The sequence below is a fragment of the Cryptomeria japonica genome, chromosome 9 (assembly GCF_030272615.1).
Source record: "Cryptomeria japonica chromosome 9, Sugi_1.0, whole genome shotgun sequence".
In the NCBI taxonomy this organism is placed as follows: Eukaryota; Viridiplantae; Streptophyta; class Pinopsida; order Cupressales; family Cupressaceae; genus Cryptomeria; species Cryptomeria japonica.
Genome location: NC_081413.1, coordinates 249,347,277 through 249,371,854, shown reverse-complemented (window position 1 = coordinate 249,371,854; position 24,578 = coordinate 249,347,277).

Genomic DNA, 24,578 nt, shown 5'->3' with positions numbered 1-24,578 from the left:
AAAAAACCCATCTCTTCATGGTACAAGAGGAGCTAAAGGAAGAACATACATCAAGGAGAGAGTCTAGGACTAAATCTAAAAATTTAAATATTTATGATGGTAACGATGAAGATGAAGTTGAGGTTGAGTGATGCGGGAGCATCTACAATTGATGAATAATCTTGCATCAACCAAAAATATTTCCTTCCAGTTTTGTTCTTTGTTTTGTTCTTTGTGCAGTTTTCTGTGTTCTTGCCGGTTGGCACTGATAATTGCCTTTTCTTCATGGTAGATCTTGTTTTTGGTTTCCTGGTGGTTTCATGTGCTTGATTCCAAATTTGTAGTTCATTTGGGTTCTTTTCTGGCCAGTTATCACTTTTGGTTGGTTGTTTCTAGGTTCCCGGAACAGTCTGGTGCTTATCGGTTGGTTTTCCTTCTTTACCAGTGCAATTCTTGGCATGTGGATCCATCTTGGGTCTTGTTCGATGTTCTTTGGTGTGTGGCAGACCTTCCTGCTGAACCACATCACTTGGTTGTTATTTTCTGGAAAGATTTGTCTAAATTCTTAGGGCCGACCTAATTACACATTTCATTTTCCTGCATTGGTGAATGTAATCTTATTAGGCCAGCCCAGATATGTTCCGGTGGGTATAAATGTGATGGTATATAATCATTTGTAGAGGCAGAGGTAGTAGAACTAAGAATAATGATTGAGATTCACATTTTGTGATTTGATTGATTCTTAGAGTCTCGGTTGGGTTGTAACTGGCTTGAAGCCTGCATGTAACTGGTTAATTACCAGATGTTCTTTGATGATAATATGATGATTTCCAAATGATTTCCAACAGTTCTAAGGATTTATTATGATCTATTTATGTGAATTTGTTTTGTTTTCTTGTTGATTTCATGGCGTGGCTCTGGCTGCATAAGTCGGTTGACTCCTTTGAGGGTTTTTACCAGTTATGTCTATACCATTGAGGTAGACCTTGAAGGTGAACTTGTATGTGCACTTGAAGAGATCAAGAGGTTGAGAAAGGAAAACAAAAAGTATAGGAATGTTGCTGCTGAGGAATAAGGCTGACTAAACAATGTCTTGAAGAGTCGGAACAAAATATTATAATTTTGAAAACATAATTAGAAGAAGCCAAGAGGACAAATGAAGTAACAAAATCAGATTTCGATGCCAAAGAAAAAGTGTGTCAAGAGTTGGAGCAAGAAGTTGTGAACCTTAGAAAGAAACTTGAGAAGTGCAAGGATGACCTTAAGATAAAAATAAAGTATGAGCGTAGCACCAATGCATTAGAAGATATGTTGAAGAAACAAAATCACTCAAAAGACTCTATAGGTGTTGGATATGAAGATGGTCAAAGTTATACCAATGAGGATATCTCTAATAAGAACATACACTTTGTATCTTCTAGAAAGAATGGTAATGGACAAATTTTTACAATAAAAAATGCTTCAAGAAAGAAGCTAGAATTGACTACTACTACTGATTGTGTGAAGACACATGTTGTTGCTGCTACAAAGATAAAACATGTTGATCCCATAGGGAAAGCCAAGGTGGATGATGAAGGTGTCATAGAGGTCAAGTACAAAAGGAAGAATTCCATTAGATCGAGATATGCTACTCCTAGGAGACAAATGAGAAATGTCGTCAACCAAAATTACGGGTATGATTCTAAATTCTATGGTCACAATAACCATGAAATTTAGGTCTAAAGGGATTATGGATGTAATATGGGCCATACAAACATTTATGAAAATACTTTGCTTGGACATAATTCAATGAATCAATGAAAGGACAAGTATGGTGAAGCATGAAAGTGGAATGACTAATATAACCACATGAGGATAATGAGGAAGTTATATAGCTGCAATATAAGAGGAGTTGAATCAGTTAAGATGGACTCGAGTTTCGTAATGATGTTGAGGTTAAAAGGACAATGAGATTTGTTGGCATTATTAGCATTAAGTTGTCATTGATGTCAACTAGTTTGGCAAGGTCATTGGTAAGTAAGAAGTGGTGACCGGTATAAGAAGAGCAAGACATATGATGACAATGCACATGTGAGTGAGGAGACAGAAGGAAAGCTACCAATACACATAAATTGTGTCATCTACCAGTAAAGAAGGCTTATCGATAAGGCGCAAATTGGGATGAAGGTTGGTTGTTTGTTTGTGATGAAGAGGCAACATGTTAAAAGAATCACAACAACACCCGGTGAGCAGAACAGAGAGGATGGCATGAAGACATACTAGAAGGCAAGATGAATTATCAAGTGGATGTGTTGTCGGTAAAGAGGATGTTTGTTGGTTATACCAGTAAGGTGAATTGAGCCGGTAGTCAACCTTGGTCAACAAAGAATGTCAAACTGACATAGAAATCCAAGCAGAGGTGGATGTTGATAAACATGACAACTGGATGCTAGGCAGTGATATTGCGCAAGTCGATGGAGTGTGCATTAATATAACAAGTTAGCAAGGAGGTTAACTTTTATGAAGAATCTGCAAGTCACGGAGGGTGCCAGAGGATTGTGGCTTGAGGAAGGCAAGTTGGCAAGTGACTGAATTGAACCTACAAGAAGATTTGATCTTTGTACCTGTTTGCTTAAGGAAAAAACCAAGCCATTAATGGCGTATGACAGAGAAAAGCAGAAAAGCATGGTGCAAACCTCCAAATTTAGAAAATGCACATTAGAATGTGAAGCTTTGTTAGTGTTGTTCTGTTTCATAAAGATCATATCCCTGGAAAAGTAGATCAAATCAAATTAGATTTGGATCAAGTTGGAGAAGGAAAAACCTAACACGACATTGTTTGAATGTGGTTTTTGGTGGGAATCCAAGATTATAAATATGTGAGCTCAAGACAAAAATTGATGATGCTTGATGTGAAGAAGGAGAGTGAAGAGAGCTAGAGCACAAAGAAGGATCATCTTCCTTAGAATTTATTCTAAGAAAGTTGCAAAGTGAGTTAGCAGGCAAACTGGTGAGAGGGTTTAATCGGTAGAGACAAAGTACCAGTAAACTATTGCAGGTCTGATACTTGAGCTAACAAGTGAGGTATGATTGGTCAAGAAAGCATCCAAGTGTGACTAAGTGTGGTGTGAGGCTAAGAGAGAAGAAGAGAAGAATGTTAATTGATAGAAATCTATTTGATCAAGTGTTGTAGAACTCATTTGCAACCAGAAGCTATAATTGTATCAAAATTGTATTGCAATGTACATCACCAAGTTGGAGCTTGGTGTAGGGGTTGGTGCTCCTTGGGTTGGTGCCCTAAATCTTTGTAATTCATTGTTTCACTTGTGAGGCTGGATTGGAGGAGTACTCTCCAACAATATTTCTCATCGAGGTTTTTCCCATTTTGGGTTTTCCTCGTACATCTGGTTTTGTGGGTTGCATTTGTGTGTTTGTCTCTTTTGGTATTCACTTTTGTCTTACCATTTTGACTATTTAGTGCTTAGGATAATAACCAATATTCTAAGCTTGTGTTAAAAAGAAAAGAATTTCGGAACCACTGATTCACCCCCCTCATAGTGGTACATTGTGTTCAATAATTGGTATCAGAGCCTAGGCTCCCAGTTGTTTAAAGCTTGGGTAGATTCTGGTCTTAGAACACAATGACAAGAAATGTGTCTACCTCCTCAAAAGCTCCCTTGTTTGATGGGTCTAACTATGCCTTTTGGAGCAAAAGAATGGAGACCTATATTTCCTCCCTTGGTTTTGATGTGTGGATGTCTATCAAGAATGGGTATACTATCCCTAGTGTTCCTCCCACTAATCTAGATGCCAAGAAGGAGTATGAGAATGTTGCAAAAGCTAAACAAGCTATATTGAGTAGGTTGTATAATAATGATTTTTTCAAGGTCATGCATTGTGCATCCACCAAGGAGACGGGATAAAATGCAGAGGTTATTTGAAGGAGATGCAAAAGTCAAAGAGGCCAAGTTGCAAGCACTAAGGGGCCAACTTGAAGGCATCAAGATGAAGGATGAAGAAAATATTGTAGACTACCTTCAAAGATTTGATGAAATTGTGAATACCATAAAAGGACTTGGAGAAGAAATTGAAAATGAGATTTTTGTCAAGAAGGTACTTAGGTCTCTCACACCTAAGTATGATACTAAGGTTTTTGCCATAGAAGAAGCCAAGGATCTGAAGATATTTACAATGGATGAGCTATTTGGCTCACTTATGGCCTATGAAATGAGAACAATTGGTGATACATCCTCAAGGAAAGAGGTAGCATTCAACTCCATCAAGAAGGGCAAAGAAGTGGTTGTTTATAAAGGATCGAGTGAAGACTTTAATGTAGAGGTAGAAAAATTTGTTAGAAAGATCAAAAGAGGATCCGACAAGTATAAAGGAAATATACCACTCAAATGTTTTAACTATGGTAAAGTTGGACACTTTGCTGCAAAATATCCTTATAATGAAACTGTTGGAGATGAGTCAAGAAGCTTTAGCAGATTTGCATGTAAAGACAAAGAAAGAAATGTCTATTGGCAAGGAAGAAGAGGCTACCAGAAGTAGAACAACCTAGATACTATTGAGGATGATGCCACAGATGAAGAAAGTGCATCAGAAGATGACTATCAAGAGAATGACAAAGAAGTTAATCTCTTTATGGCACTTGATGAATCGATTGATGAAGATGAGGAAGAAGAAGACATTGAGGCTGAAGTGGATCTAGAAGGTGAGCTTATAAGTGCTCTTGAGGAGCTGAGTAAAACAAGAAGAGAACTCAATAAGTTCAAGCTTGCTGCAGTAGATGAACAAGGTCTCTTGAAGCAATCCCTGGATGAGTCCAATCAAGTTATATTTGACTTGAAATTGCAGTTGGAAGAAGCCAAGATGATATGTGAAGTTACATCCTCTGATCTGATGAAGAAGGAAAAGGAGCATCAAGATCTAGAAGAAGAAATAGTGAAGCTCAGAAAGTAGCTTGAAGAAACTAAGGAAGAAATAAAAGTGAAGCAAATATGAAGGCAACACCAAAACCTTAGATAAGATGTTGAGCAAACAAAAGCAATCCAAAGATACTAGTGGCTTAGGATTTGAAAAAGGTCAAAGTTCAAACAAAAAAGACACATCTGATAAGGAGATACAATTCACTTCTTCCAATGAAGGTGAAGAGAAGAAGATGTTCCCAATAAGAAAGGATACCAGTAAGAAGACATATGCAAATGTTGTTAGAAACTGCCACACAAACTGGTATACACAATCAATGAACTGGAGGCCACACTCAATATACCGACATGCAGATCTAAGGAGAAATGAAAGAGTTGACCATGAAGGATTCACCAAAGTCAATAACATGAAAGGTAGACCCCCGGTGAGGCAGTCGTTTGCAAGACCAAGGCAACCTAACTGGTATGTTCCAAACTTTCATGGTTATTGTTACCAATGTAACAAATTTGGGCATATAATAGCTAACTATAGATTAACCAATAAGTCCACTATGAGTTATGAAAGTAGAAATCCTTTCAATGCACTATGGGATATGAATACATTGTATGTTATGAGTGCAACGGATTTGGTCATAGGATTTTTGAATGTAGGAAGAATAAAATGGTGTCCTACAATAATTTTAAAGATTCATCTTTAAATAAAAAATGTGAAATGCTATAACTGTCAAGATTTTGGACATATACAAAATTTTTGTAAAAATAGGAAGATCAAATAGAAGAAGACAAATCCTGATCAAGAACCGATAGTTGAACCAGAGCATAAAATAACAACTGGCAAGAAGAATTAAACCAAACCGCTATGGGTTGAGAAAGAAAAAGACAAGGCAAAATCAAGTCTGATAGTGCAAACCGCCTTACATGCTGAAAGGAAAAATCTATGGGTTGTAGATAGTGGTTGTTCCAACCACATGACTGGTGATAAAAAGAAATTTATTAAGCTTGAAGACTGGAATGGTGGTTCAGTAAGATTCAAAGATAACTCGTCCATCAAAATAAAGGGAAAAGGTAGTCTAAATATTGATAGCAAATTGAAGGCACGTGATGTATATTATGTGGAAGGCCTAAAACACAATCTACTGAGTGTGAGTCAGATGTGTGGCAAAGGTTATAAATTCACCTTTGACTCTACCAACTACAAGATAAAGAAAGAGAGTACCGTTCAGGTTGTGGCAAAAGGAAAGAGAACAAATGGCAATGTTTACAATTTGAAGGAATTCTATGAGTCCCAATGCATGATGGGACAAGTTGATGAAAGCTGGATGTGGCATCAAATATTAGGCCACATAAACTTTGATAACTTAGTTGCAATAAGTAAAAAGGGGTGTGTAAGAAATATTCCACCCATCATCAAACCGGTAAGCACATTTTGTGATGAATGTGTAAAAGGGAAGCAAACTAAGGTGAGCTTCAAGACAAAAGAGCATAGCACCTCAAGACCACTTGAAATTATACATACAGATCTGTGTGGTCCAACTAGGACAAGAGCTCTTGTCAGTGAAATATATTTTATGCTCTTTATTGATGATTATTCAAGAATGACATGGGTCACTTTCTTGAAAGATAAATCACAAGCATTTGACATATTCAAGATCTTTAGGAAGATGGTGGAGAAGGAAAGTGGGTGAAAGCTAAAATGTCTAAGATCAGAGCGGGGTGGAGAGTTCACATCAAATGAGTTTGAAGATTATTGTGAAAGACATGGAATTAGAAGGCAATAGTCAGCCCCTAGGACACCACAACAAAATGGTGTGGTAGAAAGGAAGAACAGGACAGTCAAGGAGATGGCCAAAACCATGTTAAATGAGGCCAATCTGCCAGACACATGTTGGAAGGAAGCTATTCATACTGCTGCATATACCTTGAACTAGGTTCAACTAAGGACAAACAAAAGAATGACACCTTATGAGTTGTGGTATAACCGAAAGCCATCAGTCAAATACTTCAAGGTATTTCGAAGTAAGTATTTTATCTAGAGAGGTATGGATGGTCTAGGTAGTTTTGACTCTGGGTGTGATGAAGGAATCTTCCTTGGTTACTCATTAAACAACAAAGCCTACAAATGCTACAACAAAAGACTAAGAAGAATCATTAAGAGTGTGCATGTAAGAGTTGATGAGGATATGCACAAAGGAATTCAATCACAGGTAAACCAGTATGATGATTCCAGGGATGAAGGTGATGAAGCTCAGTAAGACAATGAACCAGAAGAAGCATTCAAAAAGGCTCCCAACCAGTATGTGCAGTTGAATCACTTGGAAGAGTAGATTCTAGGAAATAAGAGTGATAGTTTGCAGACTAGAAGAAGACTTGCCCAGAATGATGAACAAGTCAACTTTTGCGTCATGACTAAAGTAGAACCTAAAACATTCAATGAGGTAGCAAAAGACAGAAGTGGATGGATTCCATGGAAGAAGAACTGCAACAAATTGAGAAGAACAAAACTTGGGAATTAGTCCCTAGACTAGAAGACAAGAACATCGCTGGTACTAAATGGGTCTACCAGAATAAGATGAATGAAGAAGGTAAAATTGTTAGGCATAAAGCTAGACTTGTGTGCAAAGGATACTCTCAAGTAGAGGGCATTGAATTTGAAGAAACATTTGCATTGGTAGCCAGATTAGAAGCAATTAGAATGTTTCTAGCCTTCTCTACCTACAAGGGTTATAAAGTATATCAGATGGATGTTCAAATTGCCTTCCTAAATGGAAATTTGGAAGAAAAAGTGTACATGGAGCAACCGAAAGGGTTTCTGCTACATGATGATGAAACCTTTGTGTGTTGGTTGAAGAAAGCCCTGTATGGTTTAAAGCAAGCTCCTAGAGCATGGTATTCAAGATTAGATCAGTACCTGAAGGAGCAAGGATTCAAAAAGAGGAGTGCTGACAACAATTTATACATAAAGAAAGATGGAAACCACATTATCATTGTGGTTGTGTATGTAGATGACATTATTTTTGGAGGCAATAAGGACACCCTTTGCAAAGAATTTGCTGATAAGATGTAGTCAGAATTTGAGAAGTCAATGCTTGGTGAATTGGCATACCTCCTTGGTTTGCAGATATTAAAGTAAGATAAGGGAATCTTTATCTCACAAACCAAGTATGCAAAGGATATGTTGAATAAATTTCAAATGGAGGATTGCAAACAGGTAAGTGCCCCCATGGTGACCAAAAGAAAATTAAACAAGAATGATAAATCACCAGTGGTGGATCAGACATTGTATAGATCTATGATAGGCAACCTATTAGATCTAACTGCTTCTAACTTGGATATAGTGTAGGTAGTGTGCATAGTGACCATATTTCAAGTTGTACCAAAGCAGTCACATATGAATGTTGTAAGCAAAATATTTACATACCTACAAGGAACACTCATTTATGGATTGTTGTACCCTAAACAAGGGGCATTCATCTTGGAAGCATACACTGATGCTAATTGGACAAGTTGCATTGATGACTGAAAGAGTACAAGTGGTGGTTCATTCTTCCTAGGTGACCGGTTGGTCTCATGGCATAGCAAGAAGCAAGATTTAGTCTTCCTATCAATTGTTGAAGTAGAATACATTGTTGCAGCTACATGCTACTCTCGGGTTCTTTGGATGAAGCAAACCCTCAAGGACATACTGGTGGACATTACTAATCCTATTCTCATCCGATGTGATATTTCAAGTGCCATCAACATATCAAAGAATATGGTGATGCATTCCAGGAAAAAGAATATAACCACCAAGTATCATTTCCTCAAAGAGAAGGTTGAACGACATAAAGTAAAGATGGACTATTCCCTACTGTAGAACAAGTAGCAGACATTTTCACCAACCATTTCTGGTAAGCACTTTTGAGTACTTAAGACACAAGTTGGGAGTTGTGTCACCTATCTTATGCACTTGAGAAAGGAAGGATTTTTATGGTTCAGGGGGAGTTCATAGCAACATCTATAACTCTTGAACCACATCTCAATACCAACTGCAATAACTAGTAGTATCCTAAGGGGGAGCTAGGTATGGATCAAAGGGGGAGTGTACAATACCCTTTGTCATTGTGTCAAAGGGGGAGAAATCTGTCGGTATGAACTGTCTTGCAATAAGTTGACACCAATGCCAAAGGGGGAGATTTTTGGCATTATTGGCATTAAGTTATCATTGATGTCAACTGGTTTGGCAAGGTCACTAGTAGGTAAGAAGTGGTGATTGGTATAAGAAGAGAAAGACATATGATGGAAATTCACATGTGAGTGAGAAGACAGAAGGAAGGCTACCGATACACATGAATTGTGTCATCTGCAAGTAAAGCAGGCTTATCGGTAAGGTACAAACTAGTATGAAGGTTGGTTGTTTGTTTGTGATGAAGAGAAAGAATGTTAAAAGAATCACAACAACACCCAATGAGCAGAACACAGAGGATGGCATGGAGAAATACCAGAAGGCAAGATGAATTATCAAGAGGATGTGTTGCCAGTAAAGAGGATGTTTGTTGGTTATACCGGTAAGGTGAACTGAGCCGGTAGTCAACCTTAGTCAACAAGGAATGTCAAACCAACATACAAATCCAAGCAGAGGTGGATGTTGACAAACATGACAACTGGATTCTAGGTGGTGATATTGCACAGGTCAGTGGAGTGTGCATCGATGTAACAAGTCAGCAAGTAGGTCAACTTTTAGACTAGTACATTCAGAGCTAATTTTCGACGGCCGATTGTCGGAATTGCGACTAATTTTCATCGGAGTGTTGGTTATACATAAAGGTTTACTTGGTTTAAATGAAGGAAAGGTTGAAAAATTTACGGTCTTGGTGACCACATCACAATTAGGACAATGATCTCAAACACATTTTTTACCATTCTCTTGGTGATTGTGCCCAATTGAGTATGTCTTGCTTATGTATGAAAATGGCATTTTGCAGCTTTCCACCAATGATGTATTTGAGTAAACGATTTTCATTTAATTTTGAGCATTTTGTGGATGGTATAATCAAGAAACATATCATCACCCTCACCAATTATGCTCAACTGATTTAAGTACAACCATTTAATTGTTAATAATTTTTAAATTAAGGGAGTACTTTTCAAAATAAAATTGTTGAATTATTGATTTTTTTTATATATAATAGTATAAGCCTTTTATGGATGGTATAATTAAGAAACACGCCATCACCTACACCAATTATGCTTGATTGATTGAACTACAACCTTTTGGTTGTTAATAATATTTAAAGGAATGAATTACTTCTCAAAATAAAATTGTTGGATTATTTAATTAGTATATATAATAGTAAGCTTTCTATATTCATAAAAGATCATATACATATACATATGCATATGCATATGCATATACATATACATAAAGGTTTACTTGGTTTAAATGAAGGAAAGGTTGACAAATTTACGGTGATCCCTTGGTGAAGGTTGACAAATTTATGGTGATCTCTTGGTGAAGGTTGACAAATTTACGGTGATCTCTTGCCGGGAAAGCCTAGTGAAGAGGCTAGGTAGGGTGAAGGTTGGAGAGATCTACCCATTGGAGGGGTATATCTTATGATTTGTATAGTTGTACGTTGGATATCTAAATGTGAGACAACAACCAATTGATTCTAGAAGTGTGTGGAAGTGTGAGATTGGAGAAACCCTTGTTTTTAGGGGTTTGAGTGAAGAATTTAGGGCTTTTGGGGTTGGGAACCTCATACCTTGAAATTGATTGCATATTCCTTCATCATTTTTCATGTGCTAAGAATTTTTTGAGGTTAAAAGTACCAGGGAGTAATATTTCTTGTAGTTGCTTTGTTAATCCACCATTCTAGTTAATTGAAAACAAAGGACAGTCTAAAAACAACAGATACTTTCTAAAACAACTTGCTAAATGCTCCGAGTATGGTATAGAAAAGCCAAAAAGGTATCTAAAAGTGCATTTTGTTTGTCTGGTGTCTTGGAATTTTATATAGAGAGAGAATTTTAATGTCATTTTATAGTCATTCCATGAGAATCAGAGTCATATCATTCATGGAATGACCATAGTATTAGAATTTGTCAAAACTGTTAAAGGAAAAAGTAACAAAATTCTGGGACAGTCAGCAATAAATCAATTTTATAACCTAGTAGTGACTTCAAAGCATTCACATAGGTATTAAATGTTGAAATCAATTCCCTAAAAATGCTATCATATGAATTATACCAAGTAAAACCCTCACAAGTTCATGAAAATCAAGAAATGGCTTCAAAATTTGAGTTTCATTACTTTTCCAGATGTTGTTCGTACACCAGGAATTCACCATGCCATACATTGCATTAAAATGACTTTATAAACCTTCCTCTATTACTTTTCAACCAACTTATGGTTGGTTACATTGTTTATTTAACACAAAAACACTTAAAACTAGTTTCCCACCTACTTCTTCCTAACTGTTGGAATTCAAATGTTTGAATTTGGCAACATATTAAAATTGCATTACCATCTTTAAATAAACATTGGAATTTATGTATTTTCATCCCTATTTCATATCTAGATGCATCTAAACCCTCCTAGATCCCTTTTTGGGTGTTTTGACCCAATATCCAACATTTTACAACTTTAAGGATAGATTGACAATTTTTTTATATTTTTGTGCCTCAAAGGCCATTATTGGTTTTAAGACCTCATAATTGATCTTGTAGACATTTCTTGATGTTTTAAATTCCTCCTTGGCCTTTTATGGCTTCATGGTTGCATTGGATTGCTTGGGTGCCCCTGCACCATACACCCTACCTTGAAAAAGACTCTTGTCCCAAGAAGTCATCCATGTCCTTCCTTTGGTTTTTCTTGTTGTTATCTGACATTTAGGAACTAGATAGTCCCCCAAAGTGATCTTTTTCTTCTTATGATCACCTGCATTCACACACCAATCATTAGAAATAAAAACTTTATGATTTGGCTGCCCCAAACCATTGGTGTTCTTGTTTAAAGTTGTTGTTATGAATGCCTTCTTCCCTCTATCTTGAGGCATCTACAACTTATCAAACCTACTCCCGCTTTGTTTTCCAATGATAGGACATTGTACTGAACCCACTTGCACATGTTTAAGATCCCAACCTTCTCTATGAACCAGACTACCATACTACTGCAAATTAGTCCTCTTTGTACCCTGCCTTTGAACAGAAAACTTATCACCAAAACACATAACAATATTGTCTTTTCTTCATTGAATCAATGGGCTTAACTTATATGTCATCTTACCCTTATGAACCAAATAGGTGTTTGTGTAACCATCATGCATAATTCTTCTAGAATTTTGCCAAGGTCTACCCAAAATTAAATGACCACAACTCATATCCATGACATCACATAAAATGCTATCAACATACTTACCAATGGATAAATTTATGACTACTTGATCCTTTACCAACATATTCTGACCTTCACTAACCCATGTAGCAAAATATGGCTTAGGATGTGCAAGGGTTTGTAAATTCAACTTTTTGAGTACTTCATAAGCAACCAAATTGTGACAAGCCCCCGAAACAACAATCAAATTGCATACCTTGCCATGGATTAGACAATTTGTCCTGAAGATCCTCTCTTGTTGTGATGGTTGTACTTTCCCCATGAGTAATAACTCTCCTTCCTCTGGAAATGCCAAGATAGGTTCTTGTTCTTCTCCTTTTGTGTCTTCTTGTGTCAAGTTTACCCTCCTATATTTCTTATCTTCACTCCATTTAGGACATTTGAGTGATGGGTGCCCTAGTTCATTATAGTTATAACACCTAAATATGCCTCTTCCTCTCTAACTCTTCAAACCCCATAAAACTTGTTTAAAAGCATCTAAGAATGAAATGGTCTCTAACTCTTAATATGCTATCTATATAGTATATACTCGCCCAAAATTTGAATATTACAAAAAGACCAAAGCAAATCTAATCTACTTCCAAATGAATCGATACAATGAGGACCCCTCCAAAGCAATAGTAGCATACAAACACTAGTAAAAATATTTCTTAGAAATACAATAAAAAAAACAATAGATGCCCTCTCATACAATTCATATTCATTTCCTTAAGATTAAACAAGTTTTTGTTCAAATAATGAAGCAACTGTGGTATCATAGTAAAGGCATACAATAAAGAATACATGTGTAGTATCTAAAAGTAACTTCAACATGCTTCCCCAAGCTTGAAATACAAATTCATAGAACTGCACAACTATTACATAAGTTTTCACTTTCTGTCTTTTCAAATTTCAAATATTTGAATGTAATAACTTATGCTTTTGAGGTTTTGGAGGAAACATATAGGTTGTGATTTTCACATTGCCATACTAGACTACAATGAAACTGCACTACTTTGAAAGGTTACTTCTATGGATTTACTACTGAAACCAATATGTGTACATTGTGATTACCAACACTTCATATTCTCCAAAGAAAAAGAACATGTATATTGGTATTATCTTTCACATTTTTATGCTTTGTAGGTCTCCAAGATTCATTGGCACATGCAAATGGTGACTGTTGGTATGATATTGGTCATGTATCAAACCTAGTGCATCATCGAGGGCAGATTTGAAGTTGTAAGTGCAAGATAGATCCCCTATGTGTTTGGAGGAAGGTAGTGAGGGGTGTAGAGGGTTAGTGCAGACCCTTTACAAGCTATTGTGGCCCTTGGGTAGGGCAAATCATCAAGAACTTTATGACTGTCCCTAGATAGTGTGTGGTTGTCCTAGTGAACAAATGAAGACTGAGTTTTTGGGAGTATGATGAAATGAATAATCTTATTATGTGGTGGAGATCTGAGATAGGGTTGTAGTGATCCTTGGAAACTTTTAAAGGGGTTTGGAGGCCCTAATAAGTGGAAACAAATCATATCTTTCCAATTGTCCTAAGTGACTTGGCTGTCACAGTCATTGTTGTCAATCATCTGTCAATTCTCCCAACACTATTATACAGCATTCATGCTTTGCCATACATTTTCAAAATAATGTTACACAACCTTCACTAGTATTTTTCACTTGAGAAGGTCTCTCACCAATGAATTTAGGGATTCTTGGACTATTAAGGTTTAACAATTTTTTTAGAGTTTTTGAAAGCAATTCCTACAATCCTTTGTGTAGAAACAACAAAGTTCTATATGTCTATGCATCAATGAGAGAGGTTTAGGATTTTCATTTAGCAACATGATTGATAGAGATACCAAGAATGAAATTTCAAGGAAGATCTAATATTTATGAATGAAATTGCAAATCAATCCAAGTTACATGTTTGATATCTAACTTATATCATGGAAACATAAAATGTATATATGCACTCAACATACCTCTTTGCTTGTTTATCCCTTGGTCAAGGCCGCATACCCCCTTACACTTGAATATTGTTTCCACCCTCATTATTACTTGAAGTCCATTCTCAAATCACACTAAATGACAATAGTTAGTACAAAATAGTGACCATAGCGAAGGAAGCCCAAATTTACTTATACTTAACATAATAAAAAATATCTAAATCATCTAGACCATTATTCATAACATAACCTCTTTTTCACATCATGGAAGGTCAAAATTACAAGGATCACGCTTCTTCGAAGGAGCCATTGTTTAGAGCCACCAAACTATCAACAAGAGTAGAAGCTATTAGGCTCATACAATTTTAGGACATATAAAGAGTTGAATTAGAAGCGAGATCATGAATCATACAATAGATAGGTATTCATGGAATAGACATCTGAAAACATCTCATTCATGAAGTAACAAAATGCTAAAGAAAATGACAAGTAATAAAAAAACTTACAAGGATGAGGCATATTCATAACTTTTGCAGTCTCGCCTTGGATATCAACAATAGAAGCAACTCATATTGTTTGTGTACAGACAAGACAATATGAGAGTTCATTATACCCAACAACTTGTGGTGTTGTTGTTCATGTTAGCTCTATTGGACCTTGCAATTAAGATTCAATATACATTATTCAATAAGATTAACTGTGCAACATAATGAAATATTCAAAAGTGTGTTATCTTTTTGAGCTTCGCTTGGTTTCGAGAATAGTTTAATATTCTCTACTTAACAGGGCCAACCACGTGAAGGTGGAAGCTCATTTGGCCCCTCCCCCCCTAACATCACTCTAAATTCCCTGTTAAGATCTTATAACATTCATTCTTTCTTTCTTTCTACCATTAATAAAATATAGCATTCATTCATTAATATCACATAGCATTCATTAACACATAACATTGATTAACATTAATTAACACACAACATTCATCAATATTAATTAACACATGTCATCCATAGCCATTAATTAGCACATAATTTACATTCACTAACACATAAAAATTAGTCATTATCAAATAAGTTAGATTACAATCATTTATTTTTTTGTTTTTTCTTTGAAGCTATGAAAAGACTAAGTGGAACATCGGTTTCTTCATCATTTCCCCCCTCTGCAGATGTTTTGGCAATTGATCGTGATCTTGATGTATGCCTAGTCCTATACTGAGGAAGAGGACACTGAAGCGAAGGGGGGTCCTCTGCAATAACAAAGAAATGGGTTATATATATATATATATATATATATATATATATATATATATTATTGTTACAAGTATTTCATTAATTTAGAGAGCATAATTGTTGCACTCTTTACCTGATGGGGCCACATCATTTTATGTAGCCTCAACCTCAAAATGTTGAACACCCTCTAGATCATCTGGAGTTGAAATACTAAAGGTTACATTAATGTTGAACACCAATTGCAAGTATATTTGTTTAAAGGAATAACAATGGTCCTCTTTACCTGAGTGAGGAACATCACGTTCCTAATGTTGTCTACCCAGATCATGCTCGACTTGGTCACCACCGACTACATGCTCTAAAATATTAACAAAAAAGGTTACATTAATTACTACTCTAATTACAAATTAGGATGTTTAATTGTATTAATAGATAAATAAATAAAATTGAATAGCAAATGAATACCTCCACTACTGGGATGCACATCCGAACCTTCATGTGCAGGTGGTGTTTCATGATTAGCAGGTTGCATTAAAATGTCATGCACATTGTTATCATTGCTTGCTTATTTAAAACAAATATAGCCACTTTATGTTAGAACTCAACATCAATTAGATTATTGGTAAAGTATTCAATTTGAAACAATTTCCATTTAGCTCATTTACCTGTGTGATGGATGCACTCGAATGTTGTGTATGCCCACTCAATTCTCATAGCCGATCGGCCATGGTTGAATAGCCTTGCTGGTAGGTAATTCTCTTGTCATCTTCTGTGGGTGCTTTATTAAATTTAGAGCCCTACATTTTTGTTTGGTACCATGAATTTTGCTTGCATTGTTTGATAAAAAAAAATGTTTGCAATTTATTAATATTTTGATGCAATATTTCGTTTACATGAGATACTTACAATTCGTGCAGCAAGTTTCATGTAACCACCAGAGCCGAGTTTGTGTTGCCCATGCTTTTCTTGTCATGCCTTGGTTGCCTTTGACATGTCACTCAGTCTATAAAAAGTTTGAAATATGTTAGATTATATAAATATAAAGAGTAATTAATTAGTACATAATTACATTCTTAATAGTATCCCGTACCTTCTTCTAGCGTTTGGTGGTGTATTTCCTTTTTTCCTTTCAATTCTCTCCTTGGTATCCAAAATCAGGTCCTTCCACTCCCTCTCTAGAATCATGGGGGGATGCTCGTACTTTAGGTTCCTCTCTAAATGGGTCCTGTATTAGTCCCTTACATACTTTAGATATGTGCCAGCTTTTTCAAGGAGCTTGGTTTTGTCAAAGGTGTCATTTCCAAACCACTCAACCATTTCGTTTGTCAATTCATCTTTTAACCTTTTTTCTTGGTCATTCCACCTTTTAAAGCAAAAACAAACCTATTAGATTCAGAAATGAATTGAAGCTACATTTATTACACTTCAAGAAATGGATCAAAGGAAAACTATTCTAGCAATGATATGAAATCAAAATAGTAGATTAGGGTTAGTTCACATATGATGTACCACCTTTTACATATGTTGGGCCTAAATATGTGCAATGCAATGTCACTAAGATGTTTATAGAAAATATCATTGTCTGCAAAAAAATCATGGGATCATTAGTCCAAAATGAGTGATCATAAAGTAAATTACAATTAGAGTATATATAATAATAATTTTAAAGTACCTGGAACCTTTTGTATCTTTAAGGGAATCATTTCTTCATTGCTCACCACCAATGTGGCCTACAACGTTCCTGTACTAGCAATACAAGAAGATCCAGGAAATGATGGTATGTTATCAGCAGTAGTCACCTCTGGCACATCCTCATGTGCATCTCCTCCTGCAAAAAATGAATCCACTATGAAATGGCATTAGAATTCAAGAAAGAACGCTTGGAGGGAAATAAACACATGACAGAAGATAGAGAAAAAGAGGGATCTACCAACAGTGGGTGGGCCAATATGATGTGTAGTAGAGGATGTATGCATGCTACGTGTTGCTGACATTGCATTCAGCAATACAGGTGAGGGTGACCTCTGATGAGGCGATGGTGGCATTTGCACAGGAACATTGACAACACCTAAAGAATAATACATTAAATATATGAAAAGTGCAAGAATTGTAAACAAGGATGAACCTTTATTTTGAAAATTGACAGTATCAAGTATGATGTGTTTTGGGTACTCAGAGTGATAAGCCAAGCAAGCAGTAATACAAGAAAATCATCATCACCTAAAGATCCCGCAACACCCTGATCATGGCAATGACTTTCATGAGGGCAGATAAATTGCTGTAAAAACAATACATACATATTTTAGTTAATGACATAAAAGAGAATAAAATATAAACTATTATTGAACTTTTGTTATAACTAAAGCTTTCATTACTGCTTACTTGCAAGTTTTCTGCTGCTCGAATCAATAATGCCACCCTCTCTCATATCTCATCAGTGATAGGATGCATGGCTTGTTAAGGTTCCCACAGATACTAAGAGGGGGGGGTGAATCAGTATCTGACCGGTATTCAAATTTTCTTAAGATAAAACATACAAAACATAAAGTAACAGTGTACCGGTATGTAAGAATTAATGTAATAAACAGAATCAAAAACATCCACATGAAAAGAACACCATAACACAAGATGTTTAATGAGGAAACCCAGTGTGGGAAAAACCTCGGTGGGATTTGTGACCCACAATATTCACTTACTGGCCAATAAGAGAATATTACTTACAATAGGGGCCTGCACATGCAGGAAGGCCAATTGCCTAGAGCACATTGCTCAGTGAGAAGTCACACTGACTTACAATAAGGATTAAACTAATCCAATGATATGTACTACTTTATAATAGCATCTCCAATGCCAGATTCAATACTGGTTCTTGCTCTATTCTTTACATATACCCTTGACCTATAATTCGCACATTAGGTCTGTCTAATAATTTTCTTTATGCTCGCTTACCTATCCCTACAAATGTCTATAATGATCTCTTTTATATACAAGAGTCATTTTACAATTTGCCAAGTTGGCTTGCAATAATAATCAAAATATTACATATCAAAACTCCTGTCGGCCTTTGTGTTGGTATACATCTTTTCTTCTGTGCCAGTGTCGGTGCCAGTGCTGGTGTAAAGTGGTTTTACTGATGTCGGTGCAGTGTCTTGTTTGAATAATGCTTTGTCGGTAGAATGTCTTGCCAGTGCCATAGGATTGCAAGGTTGCCATCAATGACAAAACCTTCAATCACACACAATGTCTCATTGGAGTGTCCATATGCCAACAATCTCCCCCTTTGGCATTGATGGCAACACTCATGAGAAATTTCAAAAAGATGTCAAAAATGTGTAGACCAAAAATTTACCAAAAAAAATGAGGGACTCCCCCTGAGCATATGATCCCTGTGTTTTGAATTTTCTCATCCTACTACTCCCCCTTTGGCATCAATGACAAAGGTTGTCAAGATGTTAGTAGATTTTGTAGTTATACCGGTCCATGACCTCAACCTTGTAGTTGGGTAGTTATTATCTGAAAAAGATCACCCAAAATTAAGTTTATACTGTCCATAAACTTTTTGCTATCTTTTGTTGCTATTTCAGATCTCTTCACAGTGTCGGTGAGATGCTGCAATTGCTCTGACGATGTTTTACTTCCCGGTGATAATGCCTCTGAGATTTCCTTCCGTAGAGATGCTAGATAATCCAATCTTGGACTCAGTTTAGATCTCAAGTATTTTGCCTTATTTATTATTGTCTCTTTCTCTTTCTCCTGTTTAAGTAATTCTGCCTCAAAATTTGCTAACTTATCTTCAAAAACAAATAATGAATCTGATGAGTTTACAAAATTGTCTGCAAGCTTGTTTATCTCTTCCTATGTCTTGCTTATCTTCTTGTCTATATCTATAGTCAAGAAGTTTGTTTTGCATGTGTCTTTGTATAGGTTTTTGTACTCTTTTAACAAACTACACAGTTCCGGTAGAAGTGTGTCAAAATCTCTGTTACACTTCTTAATTTCTTCCTCAAAGAATTTATGTTTCTCCTTTTCTACAATGTCCTTTACAGATTCTACCTTTATTTGCTCAATATTTCCAAAAATGTATTTACATAGTGTATCCAACTATCCTAAAGAATCTTTATTAACTATATTACAATTAGGAGCTATTGTTTTCAAAATTGGTATTGAATCATCTATTGCTTTGTAAGCTTGTGAGCTATAGTCAGTTATTTTCTTGATGGATTCAAGTAATACCTTAGTCACATTTGTTGACTTTGATGGTGACCCAACAAACTAAGTACCGGTGGAAGTGACCATGCTTGTATTGACCTCTGGCAGGTTAGTTTGTGTCTGCATTTCCTTTAGCACTGGTTTTCCTGCTTCATTTCTTACTAGTGGCATTTGTTCTGGAGCCTTTAGCTCTGTCGGTTTCTCTATTTGTGCTTCAGATTCCATCTTTTTCCCTATATCCACTGCCGGTTGCTTTGTATTTCCTGTTACCGGAGGCTTTTTGGCCATATCTGATTTTTCACTTAGGTCTTTATCAACTGTTATGTTGATCTTTTGGGTATCAACATTTACAATGAATAGGACTTCAGGATTTGTTTTGCTATCCTCTGCATCCATGCTTTCAGTTGCCGGTTGGTTTTCAGGGATTGCAATTTTTACAGGTGGAGGTAGGTTATCTTTAATCTTTATGCTTGGAGGTCCACCAACTTTCCCTTTCCCTTTGTCCTTATCCTTCTGATATACCTTAATAGGCTTGGGATTCCTATATTCTTCTTGTTTTTCTTTTTCAACCAAAAATATGTCCAAACCATCTTCTATTTCCTCTGAAACCTTTGTAACTCTACCTACCATCAGTGAAATATGCTAGTGTGCAGTGGAAAAAACTATCCGGTTGGCCTGAGCTATCAGATCATCAATTTCTTTTGGGGAATTTACCGGATATACAGCAAGTAGTTTTTCTACTTTTATTTTCTTGTCCAGTTTATTACTCCTTGCCTTCTGGCCTCAAGTCTTTTGTATAAGTCATCAGGAATTTCATTTAAGACTTCCATCAAAACCCTTTTAAACATGTCCATGTGTAGTATTACACTCTCCTCAACTTGCCCTTTCTCATCAGCCGATAGGGTGTCATAAATTTTCTTTATGTTCTTCAGTTTTCCTTCCTCTGTGATCTCATTTAACAAAATGTCTAGAGGTGCTAAGTCAGTTTTTGCCTTCTTCTTTTTCTTAGGGGTCAGCTTCCTTTTAGGTGTGACCTTTCTGACCGGAGATCTCACAGCTTGTTGCTTCTGCCTTGTCCTTCTAGGTGAAGGAGTGGTTGCCGGTGAGGGATCTCTTTTCCTAACAACTCTTTTAAAGGTTGCTGGCATATCTCCTTCTGAGGAAGTACCTACCAGTGATAGATGAGCTTCAGGTTGTGGGGTTGCCAACTCATCTTCAGTTATGCTGGTTTTCTTTAATACATCTTCCTTAATGGCTTTTGCTTGTCTGGATCCTTTCCTCACAACTGCCTCAACCTTTTTCACTCTTTTCTTTGATTGAATTTGGCTTTCTATGGTTTCAGCACTACCAAATATTTCTTCTTTAGGTTCATTGGGGAATTCCAGAAGTGCTTTGGCATAAGTTTCAACTATGTGGTCATCTGTTTGATAGCCCATTTATGTTACCCAGATTGTCCTGGGGATGACTGCTTCCATCCATATTTCATCCTTTTTGATAACAAAGCATATATCATCTTTGTATTTGTCTACAATCTTCTGTGATAACCTTGTCCTTTTCTTCATTTTTGTCTTTAGTGCTTGGAAAAAGTCATGAATGATGTTTTCCTTATTCTCGCCCATGGTATTGAACAGTTTTGTCAGTTGCTTTCCTACTGGTATGTCATATCCGAAATCTTTATATCCTATACCAGGAACTTGTTTTGTTATATGAAGCATTAGACACACTAATAGATTTCCAAATCTGAAGGTTCCTTTCTTATCCTTCTTTATTTTTCCAAGGTTGTCTATTAGTTCATCCTTTAGCCATTCACAAATGTCAATTTTTGCATTGTTGGTTATTCTGTCATAAGCACTCTTGATGCATAAACTTGAAACTGAGTTGATTCTATTGGAATGAGTGGCTTTGTAACCTAATATCATGCTTATGAATCTCACATTTGTATCCTTTACATCATTAACCCTTAAAGATCTTTTATTAGATGTTGCACCTGTTAGGTCAATGACTAAATCATTTGAAACTTTCTTGTTTTTATCTGGTCTTTTACCAGTGGTCGGTAACCCTGTGACAACCTTTACCACTTGTTTGGTGATCTTATGAATTGCATCTAACTAGAAAAATTCTCCATGAACTCTACTTAATACTATCCTAATCACATCCTTGGGAAATTCAGGAATACTAAGGATTTTTGTGAATCCTAGGGTTTCAATGATTTTGTGTTCAGCTTTGATATTGTCGGTATCATCACATAGCTCAGTTTTGTACATGGTTTTGATTTCCTCATCTCCTAGCTCTTCAATATTATAGTGAATATACATTCTAGGGTCTTTAGCATATACAACACCTTTAGGGATTTGAGAGAATGCACCTAAGGTATCATCTTTCTTTGCTATTTCAAGGACCAACTGAAATACGGGCCTAGGTCTTTTAATTACTTCCACAATAGTAGGGTTTGCTGTGTATTCAATTGTAGAGGTGGATGCCATGATAAAATACCTTTTTTTGTCTTGGATGAATGATTGCTTGGAGTGTGCTATTCTTTCTCGAAATGCCTTAGCTCGGAAATCTTTGCGCTCTCTGAAAGTTTGAAATCACAGTGAAATGAAATGGAGCCAAAACCTTATTTTATAAAGTCTTTTTCACTACCTACCACATTAATTGCATGTCGGTAATGTATTCACTTAACTTTATTTGCTGGTAATAAGTGATTTTCAACTTCTTTACTCTAACCGAGGGAATAATAGCACATGTGTCATTAGATTGCCAAACCCTCAAGATAATTTTCTTCAATTAGATGAAGAACTTCCTGTCGGTGGAGCACTGCTCTGTCCTGCCGGTGGAGCATCACATTGTCCTGTCGGTGGAGCATTTGTTGGTTCTACCGGTGGAGGAGTATTCCCAATATTTAGATCAGCTTTTCTAATCCATTGCTTTGAGAATTCTTTCTTAACCTCTTCAACCTTTTCTTTACCTTTCAAGCTAGTACTTTTGTTGTCTACCGGTGTACCTTTACTTCTACAAAACTTAGCAATATGACCAATCTTGTTACATGCATAACAAGTTACATTATTTTTCTGAATAGCTTTCCCATAACCTATGCCAGTTTGTGTTTTGCATTGATTTGATAAATGTCCAAATCTTCCACAAACATAACATCTTACATTCATTCTGCAGTTTTCAGAGTTATGACCAACTTTGTTGCATTTGGAGCATTGATCGGTGGGAGGATTGATATTCTGATAATTCCTAGATCTACATTCATTTGCCCTATGACCATATTTATTATAGTTAAAGCATTTTCCATTGAATTTATAAGTATTAGGAGGTCTTACCGGTTTGCTGTGATCCTGAGTATTTGCAGTACCGGAGCTTTCTCCAACTTCAAATCCAATTCCAGAAGTGTCACCTTTGGGTTTTTTATTATTCAATAGGGTACCAAGTTCTTCTGAGCTTTTCTTGAATTTTTCTTTGTGTTGATTTGCAATTTTCAATTCCCTTTCCAAGATTTCTTTTTGTCTCATTAGTTCATTTGAGTCATTATGAGTATGCATCAAATCTGTCTTCAACATGTCATTTTCATAGCTAAGTCTTGTGTTCTCATTTGCTGCATCACTTAGTCTTCTGGTCAATTCTTCTTCATTCTTCTTTCTATCCTCAATCTCTTTGCAAAATATCATAGTCATATCTTGCATTTCATTTTTTGTTGTCATGATCTCTTGTTTCAACTTGCTTATCATATCATTAAGTGATTCCTTTTCATCATTCTCATTTTGCAATTTTTCACAAAGTTCTCCTCTTATTTCTTGTAACAGTAAGATTTTCTTGAAGTGCCTGAATGATATCCTGAGCTGCTTTTAAATCATCTTCTAATTTGATATTTTTCAACTTCTCTGCATCATAGTCAGTAAGAGCTCCTTCAAGTTGCTTCATTAGATTTTCCATTTTTACCAGTGTCAAGATCTTCCTCAAGCTGTTAGGCTACTGAAAAAAGAGGACCAAGCTCTGATACCAATTGTTAGGGTTCCCACAGATACTGAGAGGGGGGGGTGAATCAGTATCTGACCGGTATTCAAATTTTCTTAAGATAAAACATACAGAACATAAAGTAACAGTGTACCAGTATGTAAGAATTAATGTAATAAATAGAATCAGAAACATCCACATGAAAAGAACACCATAACACAAGATGTTTAATGAGGAAACCTGGTGTGGGAAAAACCTCAGTGGGATTTGTGACCCACAATATTCACTTACTAGCTAATAAGAGAATATTACTTACAATAGGGGCCTGCACATGCAGGAAGGCCAATTGCCTAGAGCACACTGCTCAGTGAGAAGTCACACTGACTTACAATAAGGATTAAACTAATCCAATGATCTGTACTGCTTTATAATAGCATCTCCAATGCCAGATTTAGTATCGGTTCTTGCTCTGTTCTTTACATATACCCTTGACCTATAATTCGCACATTAGGTCTGTCTAATAATTTTCTTTATGCTTGCTTACCTATCCCTACAAATGTCTATAATGATCTCTTTTATATACAAGAGTCATTTTACAATTTGCCAAGTCGGCTTGCAATAATAATCAAAATATTACATATCAAAAATCCTATCGGCCTTTGTGTCGGTATACATCTTTTCTTCTGTGCTGGTGCCGGTGCCGGTGTAAAGTGGTTTTGCTGATGTCGGTGCACTATCTTGTTTGAATAATGCTTTGCCAATAGAATGTCTTGTCGGTGCCATAGGATTGCAAGGTTGCCATCAACGACAAAACCTTCAATCACACACAATGTCTCATTGGAGTGTCCATATGCCAACACGACTGCCAAAGCAACAATCTCTTTACTAATTTTTCTAAGAGTCTTTTTTAAGAATTCCATAGGGTGTGTGGAATCTTCAGGGTCATCCTTGCTTAACCCTAATGATTCCACATCCCTAGAGAGGTGCTCAA